Source organism: Phascolarctos cinereus, unplaced genomic scaffold, assembly GCF_003287225.1.
Source record: "Phascolarctos cinereus isolate Bilbo 61053 unplaced genomic scaffold, phaCin_HiC Scaffold_4;HRSCAF=312, whole genome shotgun sequence".
In the NCBI taxonomy this organism is placed as follows: Eukaryota; Metazoa; Chordata; class Mammalia; order Diprotodontia; family Phascolarctidae; genus Phascolarctos; species Phascolarctos cinereus.
Window position 1 is genome coordinate 456,054,285 of NW_027555847.1, and position 21,896 is coordinate 456,076,180.

Here is a 21,896-nt window from a genome sequence, read left to right on the forward strand (position 1 = left end):
AATATCTCTGTTCTATCCCCTGGGGGTATAGGGATGAGGTGGGGGGAGAGGCAACATCACGGGTACCTAGACTTAACTCTTCTAAATGAGGTGATCCTGTCCTTTCAGTGATATTGGATGAGAGAGGGGGTTTACTTTTTACTTGGTATTCTTGTTGGGCATCTTTACTTCCATTCTGCTCTTTGGTTCTGCTTGTTTGCCACCTATGTCCTTTGTGTGCACTTGACAGGGACAAGGAAGTTCAGAACTGAGGTAGGATGGATGGAATTTAATGAGTTTATTTTTTGTCAATCTGTCAGTCAATAAACATTTACTAAATGCTACTATATGTCAGGCACTGTTCTAAGAACTGAGGGTACAAAGAAAGGCAATAAATAATCACCGTCCTTAAACAGCTCACAGTCAAATTGGAGGGAACAATATTCAGACATCCAGGCACAAACAAGATATATACAGAATAAATTAGAGACAATTTCAGTTTGAGATACCTGCAGTATACCTTGTTCATTTTGAAATATTAAATTGATAATGATGATGGAGGATTGGAGCTCAGGAGATTAGATGTATAGATTTGTGAGTTTTCTGCATGGAGCTGATAATAAAACTCATGGAAGTTGATGAACTTACAAAGTGAGAGAGGGCAGAGAGAGAAAAGAAGAGTGCCCAAGACAGCCTTGAGGTACAGCCACAGGGCACCATGTTAGAGGGAAAGTTTTGGACAAAAAAAAAACCATTAAAGGTAACTGAGAATACACTTTACCAATATATTTAGAAGTGCAAAAATAAGTGCTTATAATTTTTTCTCCATGTAAATTAAGCAGGAACCATATCAGTAGCAATCTTTCACTTGGGATTTCTTTTATTTTGTCTCTACTAATTATAGGAATACCATTGAGAAGAAAAAAAATATAGCATGATGTAGTGGACTCTATGTATATTGGACTGGGTGTAATACTACTAGCTACAAGCTCCAACTCTCCTATGTGGAGACCTGTATGACCTATGTGATGTTGGACAGGTCAATTTTTTTCTTTTGGGTTTCACTTTCTTTGCATATAGATGAGGTTAGAAAAGTGTTGTATGTGAATGTAATGGAATATTATTGTGCTATAAGAGATGATACACAGGTAGATTTCAGAAAAACCTGAAAAGACTTACATGAACTGATGCTCAGTGAAGAAAGCAGAACCAGAACACTGTACACAGTAACAGCAACATTGTGCAATCATCAACTATGATAGACTTAGTTCTTCACAGCAATATGATGATCCAAGACAATTCCAAAAGACTCATGATGGAAAAAAGCTTTCCACATTCAGAGAAAGAACTGATGGAGTCTGAATATAGACAGAATCATACTATTTTCACTTTCTTTTGTGTGTTTTTCCTTTTGTTTTGTTTCTTCTTTCAGAACATGACTAATATAGAAATGTGTTTAACATGATGGCGCTTGTATAACTTATATAAATTTGCTTGCCATATTGAAGAGGGAGGGAGAAAAATGTGAAATTCAAAATCTTATAAAAATGAATATTAAAAACTATCTTTATGTGTAATTGGAAAAAATATAATACAGTTTATATAAAAAATGAGGTTGGAGGAGGAATTTGCGTTACATATCCTATACTTTTGCATCTTAAATTCTAAGTTGATATAATCTAATGATAATAACTCACATTTTATATAGTGATTTAAGATTTATAAAGCAACTTTTTCACAACAGCTCTACAGGGTACATTAATATAAATATTATTGCCTCAGTTTACAGATAAGGAAATTGAGACTCAAAGAGATTAAGTAAAAGGTATAAAGCTAGTCATAATTCAAACCTAAGTTCTTGTAGGTCCATTCTTCTCAGAAAAATTGACAATTTCACATATGCATATGTGAAACACAATATTTAATTATTTTATTCAACAATCATTATTAAGTACCTAGTACATGTAAATTTCATATGGAGCTATGTCTATCTAAAGGAAACTTGGAGTCATTGAATACTAAGAAACCTTAGAGGTCCTTATGCATATGAAGAAAATAAGACTTAAAAGGAGTACCTGAGGTCACTGAGCTAGTTAGTGGCAGAGTTTCTACTAAAATTCAGGTCTCCTGATTTCATCCAATACTTTTTTTAAAATAACATTATAAGGCTCAATTTATGCTAACCCTCTTTTAAAAAAAAAATGAGGACTTCTTCCATAAAGTGAAAAGTAATTCTTTAATTTAACTATGTCAAATATTTGGTCTTTCGTATACTGGGTTTTCTTAAAGTGAAGGTATGCCTCACTTTGTAGCACTAAAAAGTTGCCTGATCCAATGTTTCATGTAAATGCTACCTTGTCTTCCTAAAGCCTGTTATTAATAGTGTATCCACATAACACTCTAAAGAAATAGTTCAGTATTATTATCCCCACTTTCCCACTGAAGAAACACACTAAGAGAAGCAAGACCCGGCATGAATCAGTTGCAGGGCCAGGATTAGCACCCAGAAGTACCCAATTTTCAGTGATTTGCTTAGTCCACTAGGCCACATTGAATGGGTGGGATTGGTTGCTTGGATAGCCACAGAGAATGGAAGTATGCCCAGAACTCATATAACTAGGCCAATAATAAAGGTAGCTTGTGCAGTGGCTGGATCCTGGCCTCTGGCCTTTATTCAAGTCACCCTAAGTTTGAACTAGGTGGGGCCCTAACATCCTTGACCCAGATACTGAATGATACCTTTACTGTTCCTCACTTCATATTACTGGAACTATAATAGCAACCACTTTTTTCTCATTCAATTAGATGATTTCACTATAGGATTGCTGTTAATATTATGTCAATATTGTAAAAATAATTTCTGTCAAGGATTTTAGACCTCTAACTAAATAATTAATTTTTAAAAACTGAATTTATCTATATGAGATATACAACCTGGTTTTATATAAGAGAAAGAATATAACTTTCATTGTAAGCTTACAGCATGATCACTGAAATAAATTATAGTGATTATTTGAAACTAAAATACCAGAATGAAGTAGTGGAGTATATATATGGCATGGTCAATAGAGTTTAGAAATTATACTCTTCCATGTTTCATTGGTTATCCCTCACTCTTCACATGTGATCAGCCTGTCTTATTTTTTGTTTTGTTTTTCTTTTATGCATATATTTCTTTGATAACGCTTTTTATACAACCTCTCCTGCATAATTCCTTCTGTGTAATGTGTTGCCAGTATGCCCCTTAACATTACCTCTTAGGTGACTCTCAATTTCATTTCTTTGGAAACTACAGCATCCTATAACACATAGCCATACAACAACTGTGCGAAAGTATTGGTATTAAAAAGATAAGCTTTATTTCAGGGAAACTCTTAGATTCATTAAAAAAGCTGAAATTTCTCAAAGACAATGTAACCAACTCACCTCATCTTGTTCAATTCTGTGTCATATCCACTACTTTATTCATTTACAGTGGCAATCCAGGACATAGGTATTCTTTAATCACTTGCCTTTTCTTTTGTGGATAATTAGATCAAACTCCTTTTACTGACTATCAATCTTATTTAAGAAGCTCTGGGAACTAGTGCAAATCAACACATTACCCATTCTCAGATATACAAAGATTTTGTAATAAATGTATTCTGCCTTATACATAGATGGTTAATATTTTTTATTAAATTGAATTAAATTCATCAAAATGGAAATTTTCTAATGAACTTCACCTTTGATCTATTAAGATTTGAAGCTTAGAAATATTTTAACAATTGTTTTTATTTAAAAAATAAATTTAATTTTATTCTATATTCAGGTCTATATTCTTTTCTACTTTCAATGATCCCCCTCCCATTCACCAATCCCAAATGAAAAAGGAAAAAAAAAAGTTAAATATATATAGGCAAGAAAGACAAATTCCTATTTGGTCCTGAAATATATCTATATATTTAAACACACACATATATATATATGTATATATGCATGTGTGTATGTATGTATATGTGTATATGGTCTGGTGCTTTTTTTTGCCATTAAAAGTTTTATTGGACAAAAGATAAAACACAGAAGTCTGAATTCACAGAGAAAAGAAGCTCTATTGCTCAACATGTACCTCGTGCTAAATAACCTTACTAACAGTGACTGTGAAAAGGACATGCAACGTGTAAAGTTGCAACAGTCAAGGATAATAAGGAGGATCCATCAGGGCTGAAGGGACAATGAGGCCAGCACAAATCTATATGTTCAGGATGAACATGCTTCCATTCCTTATCCCCTGAAATTCAATATGGTTAGACTGCCTGCTCATAGATTATCAGTTGGTACAAATGGAAATTGCTTCTTGGAAGAAGGCTAATTTTTTTTTATGTTATTTGAAGTACTATCCAATTTTTAAAACTTATAATGTCTTATGTTTGTGCTGACCTGAAAAAAAGCAGACATTGATACCCACAATGGCAGCCCAGAGCCTGGCCTTGAGGATCCAACTCTGCTGCTTTCTGGAAGTGTATTTTTGCAAGGAGTTCTCCTATCTAAGCATCTTCCTGTGGTTGGAATATAGCCCACTCAGTCAGGTGGGCTGAGCAAGAGAGAGAGTGAGTGAGATAGAGAGTAAGAGTGAGAGACAAGACAGACAGAGACAGAGAAATAGAGATTCCAAAGTACTTTATGAACAGGAAGAGACAGTTCATACAGATGGCCTCCCTCTCAGTCAAAAAGCAGATGCAAACACCTTTCCATCTAAAAGAACAGAAAATATGGTTACACATGAGCGATTACATCCCACTGCTAAGATGACTGGTTGGGCTTCCTTCCATAAGCTAACCCCATGCTTCCCACCCACCCTACCAATGTACAAAGTATGTGTACATGTGTATGTGTGGATAAGCATGCATGTATGTATACATACAATATACACACGAATATATGAATATACATACATATACACAGTCACACAAATGTGTGTATATATGGAAATATACATATGTATGCATGCATGTACACGCATGTAGATATTAATAGAAATACATTTGTAAATAAACATGCATGCATGAATATTTTATCTATATATGTATTCTAACTATATATAACTATTTATGTTTATATATGTGTATGTCTTGACCTGATATATGGAATTTGGGGGTCTATCAAGAACTAGACTACTATGCATATTTGCTTTGGTATATTTTGTATGTAATCTACTTCATTGCTTGACCACTGGATTTCTTACCCCATGTCAGATTGTTTTGATGATTACTACTTAATAGATAGATTGACATCTGCTACTGAGAGTCTCCATTCTTATTTTTTAAAAAAATAATTTCCCTTCACATTCTTGACCTCTTGTTTCTCCAGATGAATTTTCTTTTTCTTTTTCTCACTCTATATAGTAATCCTTTGGTAGTTACATACATAAAGGGGAAAAAAAAAACAAATAAAGGGACAGCTAAGTGGCACAGTGGATACATCACTGGCCCTGGAGTCAGGAGGACCTGAGTTCAAATCTGACCTCAGACACATGATACTCACTAGCTGTGTGAACCTAGACAACTCACTTAACCCTGATTGCCTCACACAACAACAAAAACAAATAAGATGCCTACCATGGAGAATGGCTGAACAAGTTCTGGTATTTGATTGTGATGGACAAACTATTTTATTATATTACATAAGAAATGATGAGCAGAATGGTCTCAGAAAAACCTTGGAAGGCTTTTATAAAATGATGCAAAGTGAAATAAGCAGATTCAGAAGAACATTGTACATAGTAACAGCAGCATTGTAATGATGATCAGCTGTAAAAAAAAAACTACTTGGATCAAGGGAATTCTAAATGAGCTCTGTTAAAAAATGATATTCACCTTCAGAGAGAGAACTGATGAACTCTGAATGCAGATTGAAGCATATTTTTTCCACTTTCTTTTTGTTTCTTGCTTTTTACTGTTTTATGCTTTCCAACATAGCTAAAATGGAAATAAATTTTACATGACTTCACATATATGATTGATATATTACTGGCCATATCCGTGGTTGGAGGAGGGATGGGAGGGAAGGAGAGAATTTGGAACTCAAAATTTAAAAAAATGTACATTAAAAATAAATACATATAATTTTAAAAATATATCATCCATGATGAATGGTCACTTAGCTCTGCTTATTCAGTTTCTGTGATGGGGAACTATTTCATGAGCCAGTACATTTATTTTAAAAAATTGTTTCTTGCATTAAGCCAAAATTTCCCTCCTTTTGATTTCTGCCCACTGTTTCTACATTTCCTTTCTATTAAAAAAAAAAAAAGTCCAGAATAAGACTACTTACTCTTTTCTACAGTGTGGGCCTTCAAATGTCTGAAGACAGCTGGCTTGCTTCCATTTATGTTTATTTCTCCTAATTGATGATCCCTGGTTCCTACAAGTTTTTCTCATATTATTATGCCTTAGACAATTTGGCCTTCATTTCAAAACACTTCTTAGGGAATTTTTCAATAAGAGCAAGAGCTTAAGAAAACATATGCCTTCTTTTAAAACTTTGGTTTATTCTAAATAATGATACAGTAGTATAAGTAAAAGGGGGAAAAAGGCTTTATTTAGCCCTTGTAACTCAGCAATAGTTGTTAACCTGTATATGTTCAGAAGATGAGAGTATCTCTCTTTCTCTCTGTCTCTGTCTCTCTCTGTCTTTTTGTATATGAGTATAAAAATGAGTATATATATATATATGTATATATGTATGTGTGTATATGCACACACACACACACACACACACACACATATTCATTTGAACAGATTCATACTAAATGCCAGTTAAAAATGGCAACAAATGCATCTCTTGAATTCATACCTCAAAGGAAAGGATCAAAGAGTATCCAGGAATTACACTGTGAGGATGACACCATTTTTCCCTTGCTTTAATTGTTCTGTAAATATAATGACTTGAATGAGTAAGCAGAAATACAAGCCAATTGTAGAGAACACTGAGTTTTTTCATAATCCCCTGTTCCATTTTGCTTGGTTTTATTTTCCAACTGAAAATGAAGCTCTATTTTCTCAAAGCCAGTAACAATGTTTGCTCTACCTACATAAATTACACAGTACATTTCACCTCATGTGCTACTAAATTTAACTTCAGAAACAGTATCTACTAGAGTTTTCAAATGAATGTAGTCCTACTACATTAAGAATGAGGGCACAGGGCTGTTGGATTAGGTCTTTCAAGTGTTCATACCTTATTGTACTACTTTATTTAGGCTCCTAAATATTTATGAATACATGTTCTGCCACTGGTTCTGTCTGGGAATTAAGGGGCCATTTCTCTTCTTACTAGAACAAATTTGTAGAATAAGTATCACTGTTAACTTACTCTAGTCATCTGTAATTATCTTCACCAAAGAACCTTTTATTCATATTTTTTTTTCGTGGAATGTACTTAACAAATATGATGTGCTAATAATTGAGGACAAAAATCCAAAAGAGAAAGAGTCCCTGCACTCAAGAAGCATATACTGTAATTTTGTAGGCAATATGTACACAATATATGCAAAATGCATACAAGCTAATTTTGGAGAAGTATACTTCAACTAGGAGACCAAGAAAGGCTTCATGTGGAAAGTGGTACTTGAGTTGAGTCTTGGTGGAAATGAAGGATTCCATAAAGCATAGATGAGGAAACATTGCATTCTAGGCCTGGGGTAAAGCCAGTGCAAAAGTCAGAACATTATGTGAAGAATAGTTAAGTAAACCAGTATGGGCTGGATCACTAAGTACATGAAAGAAGGCAATGTATAGGAAGACAGGAAGGGTACTACTATAGGGAGGCACCAGGATTTGAATAGCTTTAAATGACACAAAAGTTTATGTTTGATCCAAGCATTAATAGGGAGTCACTGAACTTTCTTGAATATGTGGATGATGTGGTCAGAAATGCACTTTAGGAAAATTCCAATTATGGCTGTGTGGAGGATGGATCTGATTGGGGACAGTTCTTAGTAAGGACATGAATCAAGAGACTACTGTAATACTCCATGTGAGAAGTGATCAGGCCCTACCTAGGATATGTTGTATGAGGGCATAGGGAGAGATATATGTAAGAGGTGACATGAAGACAGAGGTAACAAGATTTGAAAATTGATTAATTATGTGGAGTGAGAGTGAGGAGTCAAGGATGACAATAAAGTTTCACACCTGGGGGAATAAAAGGATAATGGTCACCTTTAAAATACATATGAAGTTCAGAATGGGAGTTGATTTTGGGGAGAAACTAATGAACTCTGTTTTGGACATGCGGAGTTTGAAGTTTTTACTGGAATTTTCAATAAGTAATTAGTGATGTGGGACTAGCATTCAGGAGAGAGATTGAGGCTATGTACATGGATATATGTGTATAATGTGTATATATGCATATGAATACATACACATTTGTGTGTGTGTGTGTATATGGGGGGAGAGAAAGAGAGGAGAGAGAGAGAGAGAGAGAGAGAGAGAGAGAGAGAGAGAGAGAGAGAGAGAGAGAGAGAGAAAGTTCTAGCTATTGAGGCCCAGTCTTGGCAATATGCATAGAAAATTTAGCCTTCATTGAGCCACATTGATGCTTGCAGAAGCTGCTTCTCAAAATTCACTCTGATGTAGAAAGAAGAGAATCTGCTCCCAATTTAGAAATTGTGTAGAAGCTCTGAGATAGTTTCCTGTCCACTTACTGAGTTGTGAAAAACTTTTTAATTAGATGCTGAGCTGGGCATGCACACAAAATCACTGACAAAAGTAATCTATTTTTCCTGATTGTAATCAAGGTAAAGACTGCTATAAGCCTCCAGGTAAGGAGAGAAGAGCTATGCCAATGGCGCCTCACTCTACCTGGGCATATGAACCCATTAATACATGATGTGCGTATTTTTTCTGTCCATGTTGTGTTTCATTGTATCTCCTCTTAAGTGAAGGAATAGAAGGGACAAAATGAACTAATCAAAACCTTGTGAATTTGAAAAGGTCTGATGAGCTGTCAGAAGCCCAAGAATTGGAGTCCCTGAAAAGTATTGCTATGGTCACCACAGCAGAGAAGCATCTTTATGATCTAGCCCAATCATTCACCCAGCAGAAAGCACAACTTTTTCTGAAAGCAAGGGACAGACTTCACTCATTGACTTAATTTATTAAGAAGTCAATTTGGTGTTACAAATCCTTTGGTACTTTAAGTGTAAGGTCACCCTGCTCAGGGTTGGAAAAGTAGATAAGAAAGTATACCCCCAGATTGGGTGATATATTTGTACTTCTTTCCTCACTATATCAATAAATATTTCTTTGTAAAATCTAACTGCTTATGGATGATATGAAGAAGCTAGCAACTGATTAAATTAACAGTTGAGCACTAATTACTAGGTCAATCAATGATAAAAGAGATACTAAGTAACTGGTGATTAATACTAGGGAAAATGGGTTCTCAAGCTAATAACATTAGAAAGATATACTGACTTCAAAGGAGAACTTCTGATGATCCAGGTTGCCATGAAAATGGAGGTTTGGTAGACTGAGTCCTCGTGAATGTATTTTATTGCTTTGTGCTAGATATGTTGGGGAAAGTAGGCTGCTGGCACCTGCCTCTCTCTCCCCCGACTCAGTGGCTTACAATAGTACTTTCCTCAAATGCTGCAAGGAAAGAGAGACATCAGTTTGGCTGATCAGCCTGTTAAAAGATTTTTCTTCACTATATCATATACAGACATAAAATAGTCACAGAATACCTGTGCATGCTCTGATTAGTGGCTGGGCCTCTCCATTCCCCATTACTACACACTTCCAGAAGTAGTTTCCCCAAGTATCCATGTGACAGGGAAGCTGGCTAGCCTCACTGGACATAATCTCAAAATTAACACCTTATTGACCAATTTCCTCTGTCACATAGACCTGGGAGTTATATGCATAGTGATCATAAATTAACCCAAAGAGTCTGATGAATTCACTAAATGAGATTATAGAGAAAAAATTGAAATAGGCTTGGTTAGTAACTTGAAACATACAACATTTACTGAGTGTTGCATGGATGAGAAATAAGCAAAGGAGATAGAAAAGTAGTCAGGCAGGTAGGAAGACAACTAGAAGAGAAATGTGTCATGACAACCCAGACAGGGAAGAAAATGTCTAAGAGGAGAGGTTGGTCAATAGTGGCAAATGTTTCACAGAGGCCAAGAAGGCTAAGAATTTGAAAGAAACAATTTGGAAGACATAGAGCAATATATTGCAATTCATTTATTCAACAGGCATACATTAAGTGGCTTCTTTCTAGGCAATGGAAAAGTATACAATCATGGGATATGGAATCCACGAATCTCTACCTTAAGAAGAGACTTCAAAATTCATCTGATCCAACCCAGATGTGACCAATTTTTTGAATTCCAATTCTTTTCTTCCCTCCTCTCCCCTCCCCCCACATTGAGAATGCATGCATTATGATATAGGTTATACATATGCAGTCATGCAAAGTATATTTTTGTGTTAGTCATGTTGTGAAAGCAAACACAATGGAACCCTTCTAATAGTTCGCCATACAGTTGAGGTTAAGCAGGATTGGCTTTAGGCAATATTACGAAGTAGATAAAAAAAATGGTGTTGGGATATCTATAAGAAAGTGATTAAAGTTATTCTACACTGCATCTGGGATGTCAAATTGAGGTGGTGAGTAGAAAAAAGATAATTGTGAACAGGAATGATGAAATTCTAATATTTGACATTTCACAGCAGAGGTAGTTCTAGTGATAGAGAAAGTAACGGGGTGTTTATGTGTGCACATATGTTTGTGCATGTGTGTGTGTATGTATTGTGTGAAAACTACTCTTCAATTTCTATTCATTGTTCCCAGTTGTATTCTCTAATGCCAAGTGAACAAGTATTTTTCATGGAAAATCTTTTAAATACTTCAAGAAGGCTATTACATCCCCCAAAGTCTTCTCTTTCCTGGGCTAAAAGACCCCAATTACTTCAACTGATACTCAGGTACAATGACTTTCAATACCCTGAATATGATTCTCTTCTGATCCTTCTCCAGCTATTTGATATCCTACTTAAATGATGGTAACTAGAACTGAAGGTAACACTGTAGATATAATCTGACCAAAGCAAAGTAGAGCAAGATGGACATCTCCCTAGGGGAGGACATCGTGCCTGTTGATGTTGTCTAAAAGTAGATTTTGAAGATCCAAACTACATTATTGATATGTTTAATTTGTGATATGACCCTCCTTTATCTACTGAATAACATATAAGCTGCTTATCCTGACATTCAAAGTCCCCTACAATATGATTATATTCTAGATGTCCTGTATTATTTCATCCGAAACTCTTTCAAATACTGTAGTGCTCACTACAACCCAAGCTCATCCTGTCCTCTTTAAGCTTTCTCCATGCCCTTGTTAACACATAGAATAGACCCTTTTCCCTCTTATCTCTACCTCTGACAGCTTTCCCCTTCCTTCAAGATACAATGAAGATTCAAAGATCTCTACAAAACCTCTTCTGATCCCTTCCAAAAACATAATTTCTGCTTTCTGAAATAGAGCAAAGGATATTGCTTATACTTAATTTTACATTGTATGAGCATTAATTGTGCCTACAGCATCATACATATCTTATGTTCTCCCATCCCAATCATATTGTTAGCTCTTTGAAAACAAGGCTTATTACTTATTTCATGTTTGTATCCTTGTTTAGCACCTTTTACAAAGCAGGTGCTTAAATATTTGTTGAATTCTTTAGTGCCTCATACATAGTAGGAGCTTGACAAATATTGATTTAAATTGAAATAATAACAATGATAGTAATAATAGCTAACTTTTCTATGGTGCTTGCCTATGTGCCAATTGTTGTTGCTGTTCAGTCATTCAGTCATGTCATACTCTTGAAACATAGCACATCAATGCACACCTATGGGGTTTTCTTGACAAGGCTACTAAAGCGGTGTACCATTTCCTTCTCCAATGGATTGAGGCAAATAGAGGTTAAATGACTTGCCCAGGGTCACACAGTTAGTAAGTGTCTGAGTGTTGAGGTTTATGGGTTCAGGGGTGCTGTGACCCCTGGGACAAATGGGTCCTGCCTGAAAGAATTCAACCCAAGACTTCTTTCAGCCAAAGAAAAGATTCATTAGAACATCCATCATATTGGGCAGACTCTTAAGGAGTCTAAACATTAGTGAGCTATTGGCTAGATTCTAAGAATCCCAGTATCTTAATGGAGACAAGATATATCTTACATACAGAAGGATTATGGGAAGGGATCTAGGAGTGGCCAAGTAGTCTATGAGGTAGTACAACTCCAGGATCCTGAACCAAGAGTGGCCAAGGGAGAATGGAGCAGTAGATAGGATGAAGGGTGGGAAGTGGCCTAGGGCCATAGGGAGGTAATTGGGAGGTTGGGTGTAGGCAATAACAAAAGTCCATTTGATGGGATTATAGCCTCAGGCAAACACAAGAGATATGGCCATATGGGAAAGTGCAGGGTTTTTCCTTTTTTGGGGTCTAGAAACCTCATCATCCCCACTCAAACAAATGGGACCCAAATTCCTTTGGGGTGAGGGGCAAAGGTCTTGGTTTCTGAAACTGTTTCCTGCTGGCAAGGGATGTTGAGCTGTCCCTGCCCCGAGGGGTTCCCAAAGAGGTTGACTGAAACTGAGCACAGGCTGCATCTAGGGGTGTGGTGGTGGGGGCCACTGGCTGGCACCCACTATTTGCTACCAACTGTAGGTGAATGGCTTGTAGTCTGGAAGACACAAATCTGACAGAAAAAACTGCAGGGTCCAGATATGACAGGATAAAACATCCTTACATCTGGATTCAGATAATTCAGTTTTCCAACCATGCAGTATCAAATCCCCTTCATAGCCATAAGGTTCCTTTTCAAAGGAACATGATGGGGAAAATGAGCCAGGAAGATCCCATCTTAGCCTGAGGCTAAAATTGTCCTCATAGCTTTTCTCGATGCTGACTTCTCACCAGTATCATATTCTCTCTGAGTAGCTTGTGGCATTTCTCTCAGATGGTGGATTATTGATTATCAATGGTTTATTATGATCCATCAGATAACTCCATGAGCTTTTACCTCATATAGCAAGTTTCATTAATCGTAGCTTAGTGAAAAATTTTTCTAGGATTTACATCTCAAACTTAAATTTGTCCTGGTATAAAATGCCAATTGTTAGAGATTTCTATATACTTACAAATGCTGAGCAAGCCATAATCCAAACAAGCTTTTTGGGTAGTTTACACATTAAAACAATAACCAACAATAGCCAAATTATTTTAGTGGTAACCAAATTATGAAAAGTTGCTTGACATACCTGGTACAAAAAGTTCACCAATTTGAAACTTGAAACAAACCCATTAACAATCAGGTGACTTCTGTTTTGTTAAATACATTTCCAAATTACTTTATACAGAGAATCAACATCTCATTATTAACAGTTGAAACTACAAATTTGAAAGAGCGTGCTTAGCCAAGTTTGGAGACTAGCTTCATTACCTTGAGTGGGATGTGCTGAATCTGGGTGATGCTTTCAGGCAAAGGTTGCCCTAGGGCCCAAGGCCGTTGCCATCAGGGTGCACATTATAGCTGCTGCCCCTCCCCCACTCTTTCCTTTCCCAGGTGGGGGAGGGTAAAATCAAAGGTGAGGGGTAAAGGATGAAACTCTCTTCTTCTATAAGAGAGATTAACAGATACCTTCTTGAGTCAAGGGAAGGGAGTGGGAGAAAAGAGTGACCAGGATTGTAAAGGGGAATTTGAAAACTCCTTAATCAATCACAAAACCTCTAGAATATGCCAAGATATTTTTAGCTGTTCTAACTTTTCCCTGTAGCCTCCATGAAGTAGGATTCAGAGGCTTAGAGGGCAGGGAGTAAGTAAGCCTCAGGGAACCAAAAAGCAACTGCAGTTTTCCCCAATTCCCTAGTGCCAAGAGAATTGACAGAATTGGGCAGAGAGGATAGGGCATCCATCCTTGTCCTCTATGCTGTAGAAGGTGCAACCAGGTCCTTGGTCTCGAACTGACCCAGGGGACCCAGAACCTGAGAGTTTCAGGCTGAGTGCAAGACAGACTCAGAACTGTCTGCCCAAAAAGTACCTCCAAGTCTTCATGCTTGGAGACTGACCCCAAGTGCAGAGCATGAAAGGAATTGGGGGGAGGCTTACATACCTCCCAGTCTTGGCTGGAGAAGAACTTGGGGTTGACAATTTCCCCATATGGGCCACCAAAATGTTGAGATTTAGGGGTTTAGGAGTTCTGGGACCCCAAGATCATAATACGTGGATCCTGCCCAAAAGAATTCTACCCAAACCTTCTTTCAGCCAAAGTTAAGGTTTATTAAAGATATTCCATATTAGCCAGACTCTTAAGGAATCTGAGAGTCTGTGAGGTATTGGCTATATTCTAAGAAGCTGAGCATATTAATGGAGACAAGACGGATCTTATATACAGAAGGACTATGGGAAGGATCTAAGATTGGCCAAGTAGTCTATGAGGTAATAGAAACTCCAGGGACCTGGACCACTTGGCCAAGGGACAGTGGAGCCTAGATAGGATTAAGGGTGGGAAGTGGCCTGGGGCCATAGGGAGGTAATTGGGAGGTTGGGTGTAAGGCAATAACAAAAGGCCAGTTGATAGGATTATAGCCTCAGGTAAAAGCCAGCAATTTGACCATGTGGGAATGTCCAGGGTTTTTCCTTTTTGGGGTCTAGATACCATCCTTATCATGAGGCTGGATTTGAATTCAGACCTTTCTGACTCTAGGCCCAGTGCTCTATCCACTATTCCATCTAGTTGCCCCTGAACAACCGAATGCATATTTTTCAATATCAATTTGTCTTTCTAGAAATGCCAGTCAAGTTCCGGATTTGCCTGAAACATACTTAACTGTTATCTTCTCTAGTTAGGGCCAGTTTAATGTTTTCTGAAAGAAATTATAGTTACAGTTTTATTCTAATATATGAAATTTAAGTAAGAAAAATACTCAAAAATGAAATAGCACTTGTTCCCAAATCAATTGTGACATGTGAAAGTTCAAGAATCATAGTTTTGGGGGTAATTAATCATTTTATTAATTATGCTAGCAGATAACTAATAAAAGAGGTCAGTGGCACTCTCAATGCCAAAGACCCACTCATGGAAGCCACTTACTGCTTATATGCCCTTGGAAGAGTCGGTATTCCTGAGGGTGGCAATCTACACTTATTGGTTAAAAATTAATGAGAAGAATAAGTATTATAATGAAAGGTGGACCCATTCTAATGAGGAGCTGGGGGAGTTGACTTTCATCTCTCTTCCTCCCAGACCACCCCTAGCCTGGGGCAATCTAGACAAGGGATCTACTACCACCATCCCCACAAGCCTGAGTGGAACACAATGGGATGGAATTCAACTTAGATTAAATTCTTTGTAAGGTTCTCTGGTTGGGTGGGGTATCCCACCCAGGACAAAAAGAGCATGTGCCCTAAGGATTTGGGCAACCCCACCCATTGACAATATCCTTCAGAGAATTAACCATCTACAGGCTTCTGAAAAAATCCTGCTCCTAATTCAATAACTGATTATTACTATAAGAAAGAAATCATTTTTTTCCCACTATTGACCTCTTGAGAGTGCTGCTTTCTTTGATAGTGACTGTTTTACCAAGCTTAATTTTATTTACCTGCCAATACAAAACCTTCCAAGTACAAGATAGTGAAATTCTGCCTGTCCTTGAAAGGGATATCTTGCAGTAGTTGTAAATTTTATTCAGTGCTTCAAAAGAACTGTGATTGCATCTGTATAGGCACTCCCTACCAACCATCACAAATTGTAGCCCTTCCCTGCCTTTCTGATTCCATGAGTTGATGTGTTAAAAAAAAATCATCTCATAGGCAGTTTTGCAAATATGACATTCTCTGAATTTGGCTAGTATACTCTTTGGCTGATAGACATCACCAAGTCCATACTCAAAGCCTGTCCAGCTTGGTAAACCTTTTCTTCTGATCACCTAGCACAGTCCCTGAGAATCCAGGGTCACCAACCTGCCAAAATGAGGCATTGGAAGAGGGCTGTGGTAGAATATATGAAAAAATTAACCTAACATTTTATTGCAAAGATAATAATCTTAAACCCTCTTGTTCAATCACTTCTAATTTTGTTTTTATCTTTCCAGCCTACTGAAGGAGAAAAAGCATAAAACTTCCAAATAAGGTACAAAGGAAGATTTATTAATTTACCAAAAAAAAAAATAGAGAAGGGTGGCATCTTACATGGAGTTCCTTAAATAATCCTCTGCTTCCTTTTTGTCATTTTGCTCTGAATAAGGATGGAAGTGAATGACCCATTGTAGCATTAGGCTTCCTTTCAACTAGATGAGGTAACATGAACCAATGGCCTGTCAGTTCCTTGGGATATCTTTTGGGCCAAGTGATTTTCAAAATCCCTGCAAAAGGTTCCATAACTTGTAATTCTTACTTCATATATCACTCTTGGTTGTTGATTTTGAATCCTTTTACTTCAACAATCTTAAGTTCCATTTAACTTAGGTAATCATGTTTGGTCTATGTCAGACAATTTGGAATTCTAAACTTTCTTTCCTGGTATGTCATTAGGGAAACAGCTGAGCTTTTTCTTGGAAGTCCAGGGGAAGGAAGAGGCAATGAAACCATAGAATTAAAATAATCCTTATAAAATATTCAAAATAACTTATCTGTAAGGATATGATGAAGATTATTTAAGAATTTTAAATGATATTTTAAGGAATTGCTTACTAAGCCTAAGCTCTGTGGCCTCATGAGCCTGAATACCTAGAGAATGTCTCTGAATAGGAAAAGTCAGAGTCTTTCATTACAAGAAAATTACATACACTGACACAAAAGAACATATACCAACATTTTAACATCAGGTTCCATCTTATCTTTTAATTATCATTGGATCCTTTATAATCCAAGAAGCTGTCATTCACTGATAATTCACCAAATACAGGTGAAAGAGTCATGTATTTTAAAAAATACCATTAATTTAGAATGTTGGGCCTAGAGAGGACCAGTTACTTGATACTGACATTTTTCAATTAGAAAATATTTGTTTAAAATGTGGAGAAAAAGATAAGCAAGACAGAATGGTAAATAGAGAGCTTACTATGCAACCAGGAAGAACTGAATTAAAGCTCTTCCTCTGAAGTCATACTGACTATGTGGCATCACTCAAAATCTAAGTGCCCTGGGCAACTCTGTAAGACTACAAGTTTTTCAGAAAATGTCAACCCATATTGGTGGATGGAGTTTCTTCACCTGGAATTTAGTTACCTGAACAAATGAATTTATTTATCCAGTACCTATCCATTACTTACCAAAAAAGCTGTTACTTTCAAGGAAAGCATGTTTTTTTAAAGCATATGCATATATAAAACTATCATTAATAAGTAAAATTTGATCAGTAAATAAAAATTCACATTAAGCTTGTATGAGTCATGAATATAAAGAAATTTGACCATGCACACAAGAAATAGAATTTTTAAAACCAGAAATTATGGCAAATATTATGGTATATGATTGTGAAGGAATATTATTGTGCTATGACAAATGAAAAGCAGAATGGTTTCAGAAAAACCTGGAATAATGTATACGAGACGATGCAAAGTGAAGTGAACAGAACCAGGAAAATGTGATACACAGCAACATCAATATTGTAATGATGATCAATGATGAAAAACTTAGCTACTCTGATCAAGACAATGATCCAAGATAATTCCGAAGGACCTATGATGAAAAATGCTATCCACCTCCAGAGAGAGAATTGATGAACTCTGAGTACAGATTGAAGCATGCTTTTAAATTTTTCCCTTATTCCGTGTGTGTGTGTGTGTGTGTGTGTGTGTGTGTGTGTGTGTGTGTGTATGAATGTGTTTCCTTTTGAACATGGCCAATATGAAAATATGTTTTGCATAACTTCACATATATAATTGATATCATATGGCTTGTATTTTCAAGAGGTAGTGGAAGAAAGGGAGGGAGAGAATTTGGAACTGAAATTTTTAAAAGTAAATGTAAAAAGTTTTTATATGCAATTGGGAAAAATGTAACAAAATAAATTAAAATATCTTTAGAAAGAAATTAAGGCAAATGATTTCTTCCTTGTATTTATCATATCATTTTAACTCCATTTTTGGTTTTATCACATTTTGCCTTGCCCCTCCCCAAATCTCTGCCTTTTTGACAGTAAGCTCTTAGATGGAATATTCTATATTTTATTTCATATGAAATAGCTATAGAATACTGAAAAAAATTAAAATCATGAACAGAGTTATTCTTGAAAAAAATTAAGTATCAAGAAAAGATTGATGACTTTCTCCTATAGAAATTTAAACCATTACATCCTACCAATGATTTTTCTCTCAAGAATTTGAAGTCTTTTCTTCACAAATCTGGGGCATATATCAGACCATAACTGACTTTTCTTTGTTTCAAATTCCAAGATTAAAAAAAACCCACTTCCCCAAAATTTCCCTTCTTTTCCACTACAGTATACTTTTCCTTGCTTTGGGTAAGAATCAGAAGAAAATTGCAATTCCCCTTGTTGGTTCCTACATATTTTGATTGATGAAATTAACATTAAGACCCATCAAAAATTTTAGAATGTTATGATTTGGTCAAGGAGAATTACAGCAGATGACTAGATATACAAAGTCCCTCAACACTACTTTATCATACCTCTATGTCTTACTTGTTTTCTGTTTCCTAAACTCTTCATCTGTTTCTTCTTGCTGTCCAGTTGATCTGTACTATATTATAATGAGAATGTTTCATGTATTTTTGTATCCATTTATCTTCAACTAAATGTTCTCTACCATGCTTCTCTACTTTAAGATCATACGATCACAGCTTTATAGCTGAAAGGGATCTCATCCCTTTCATCCAGCGCCCTCACTTTACAGGAGAAGAAACTGAAGCCAGATATTTTAAAGACAAGGTCACTCAGATAATATGCAGTTTCCAGATTTTTTCACATGGATATGTCTTCTTACTATGCCATGCTTCTCCAACCATTTACTCCTTCACCTAACCTATTCCTCTTGAATATGGCAGTCTTCCAGAGCCATTGCCCAACTCATAGGTTTCATCTCATTAAATGTTATTAATACCTATGAAGTCACAACTGCCTCCTTGCATGAGGATCTTTAGGCCACTTTGCTTGTTACTTGTATTTTTTAGAGAAAAATATTTATTTAAAAGCTCCCCTCCAAGAACTTGTTTCCTATGCATATTAAAATTATACAATATTTATTCAAAAACACCACACAGAGAGCCTCTGGTTAGTATCCTTTGGTTATTAATATCAAGCAAAGCATAACACAGGGAAATGTAGGCTTGCCAAAGGATGAACCCATTACAGAGTCCAAATGGAAGAAAGATTTCCCACATATTCTCCTGGCTTCCAGATATTGCTGTCTGGAGATGGCACCACATTGATACCATCCAACCTCAGTATTTTGTAGCCTACTCAATGAAATGTATAATCACTAAAAATTTCAGTCTATACTGCGCAGGAGAGAAAAACAAACAAACAAACAAAAAGAGTGCCTATAATCCAAACTATTATATATATGTGTATATATAATGTTTGCATGTATGTATACACACACACATATATATAATGTGTATGTATAAGTACACATATGTATGCATCTATACACACATACTATATATACATATTTGTATATGGACATGTGTGTATATAAATATATATGTGTGTATATATGTACACATATTTACATTAGACACTGAAAATGGGCCATTTACTGAGATCCGAATTGAATAAAAGAAAAGAATTATCTGAATTGCCTTTAGGAATTTTTAATGACCCCAGTTTCTGAAACAAAAATCTAACTTTAAACACCACCATTGTTGCAGTGATGCTATATTCTGTACTATGGTTATGAATATTAGAATACCACAATCTCCAAAGAATATAAATTGTAAGTAATCCAAATAGCCTTAAATACTTCTATGGTAGGTTTAGCTGCATATACCAACATGACCAATAAATAAATCCATACAAGTAAAAGTCTAACATATGTGTATACACATATACATACATGCATATATGTATATGTATTATATATACACATATGTATCAAAGAGTTCCATGGTTAGAATAGGTGAGGCAGTGATATAATTATAGCAAAGAATAACTGATGGAGTTTATATGCACTGCTCTGGTACCTACACAATTTTAAGTCAGTTAGAAGACTGCTAGTAGATTTCATTGATCTTTCATGGCAGCAATATATTAGCATTTACAAAGAAATTGCAAAAGTGAAAAGTAACCATATCACTTCTGCATTAAAAAAAAAAACTCCAGTGGCTGACTATCACCTCCAGGATCAAATAAAAAATCCTCTATTTGGTGTTCAAAGCCCTCACCTTTCCAGTCTTCTTACACGCTACACCTACCCTGAACCCCTAGTATTCTAAAATGCAGTGACACTTGACTCCTTGGTGTTCTTTGAACAAGGTATCCAATCTCTTGGAATTTTCATTTGCAGTTCCTCATGCATGGAATTCTCTCCTTCCTAATATCCACTTCCTGGTTTCCCTAGCTTCCTTCAAATATCAGCTAAAATACTACCTTCTACAGGAAAACTTTATAGTACCTCTTAACTCTAATGCCTTTCCTCTGTTGATTATTTCCTGATTATCCTCTATTTATCTTGTTGGTACATAGCTGTATGAATGTTGTCTCTCTTATTAGAGTGTGAGATCCTTGAAGGCAGAGATTGTCTTTTGCTTCTTTTTGTATCCCCATGTTAAAAAAAATGTATCAAGCACTTACTTTTTGGTAAGTGATAGAGATACAAATGAACAACAACAAAAAAAAAAAGGAGAAAACAACACATAGAAGAAAGAGCCCAGGCATAGGGGAGTTTGAAAAATTCACAGATCTTAAAGGTAAGCTAGAAGGTAGATATTAAATACTGAGAATGCTTAATGTGTAACAAATGTTTACACCACAGGAGTATCCCATGATCATCGTGAAGTTTAGGGTGGGTCTAAAGATTGGGGTGAAGTAGGGATTCTGGATTTTTTCTAGCAGGAGTGGAAAATGGAAAAGAGCCATTAGTAAAAAGAATGTAGACAGCTGATAGAAGAAAGAGTGTGGGTGATGTGCTATAGGCTCCCTGATGAGGTTTGAAAAAGAATAACTATGGATAGGTTGCAATCTGCACCTTTGCTGGGGAATGCCAATATCAATGAGTTCAAATAACTATTGACATATTGAAGTATATTTCCAGTACCTTGCAAAAATATTTCTAAGTAATAGGCATTTAAAGAATGTTAATTAAATTATTGGAACATTCTTCAAGAATTTGATTGGAAAGAGCTATTATTTTTAGATCATCTTCCTTGTGAAAATTCAAAGAGGAAGACACAGCTTTGTACATTTTTCTCAATACAAATCATATTGATTGTACTGAAATTTTTCTGGAGTCAGTGATACAGAAATTAGTAAGGTTTTGGTAGAATTTCCTGGCAGTCATCTTCAGGACACCAAGAAATTGGACCAAAACTTAATTATGTGGAAAACACAAAAATACTTGGGATTATATTTTCCCAAAATTAGAATTTTTCTTTCTTAATGATAAAGTAACAAAAATAAATGATCTAAAGAGAAAGGAAATTACAAAAAAAACTGTGTGAGGCCATGGAAATGGAACAAAATTACTAGGTTATGTCTTAGCATGTTATCACCATAAAAGAAGCCATCATGGACAAGAGAGTTGTGAAAGACAAACTGACATGTCATTGACACCTACTGCTACCTTACAAAGTATAGTCTCCTCCATTCCATTATGATTTCCTTGGCTTTAGACTATAGCTTTGAATTCCATTTATTAACTCTGCCTCCCTCATTGTATTTTATATTCCACTGAACTCCAA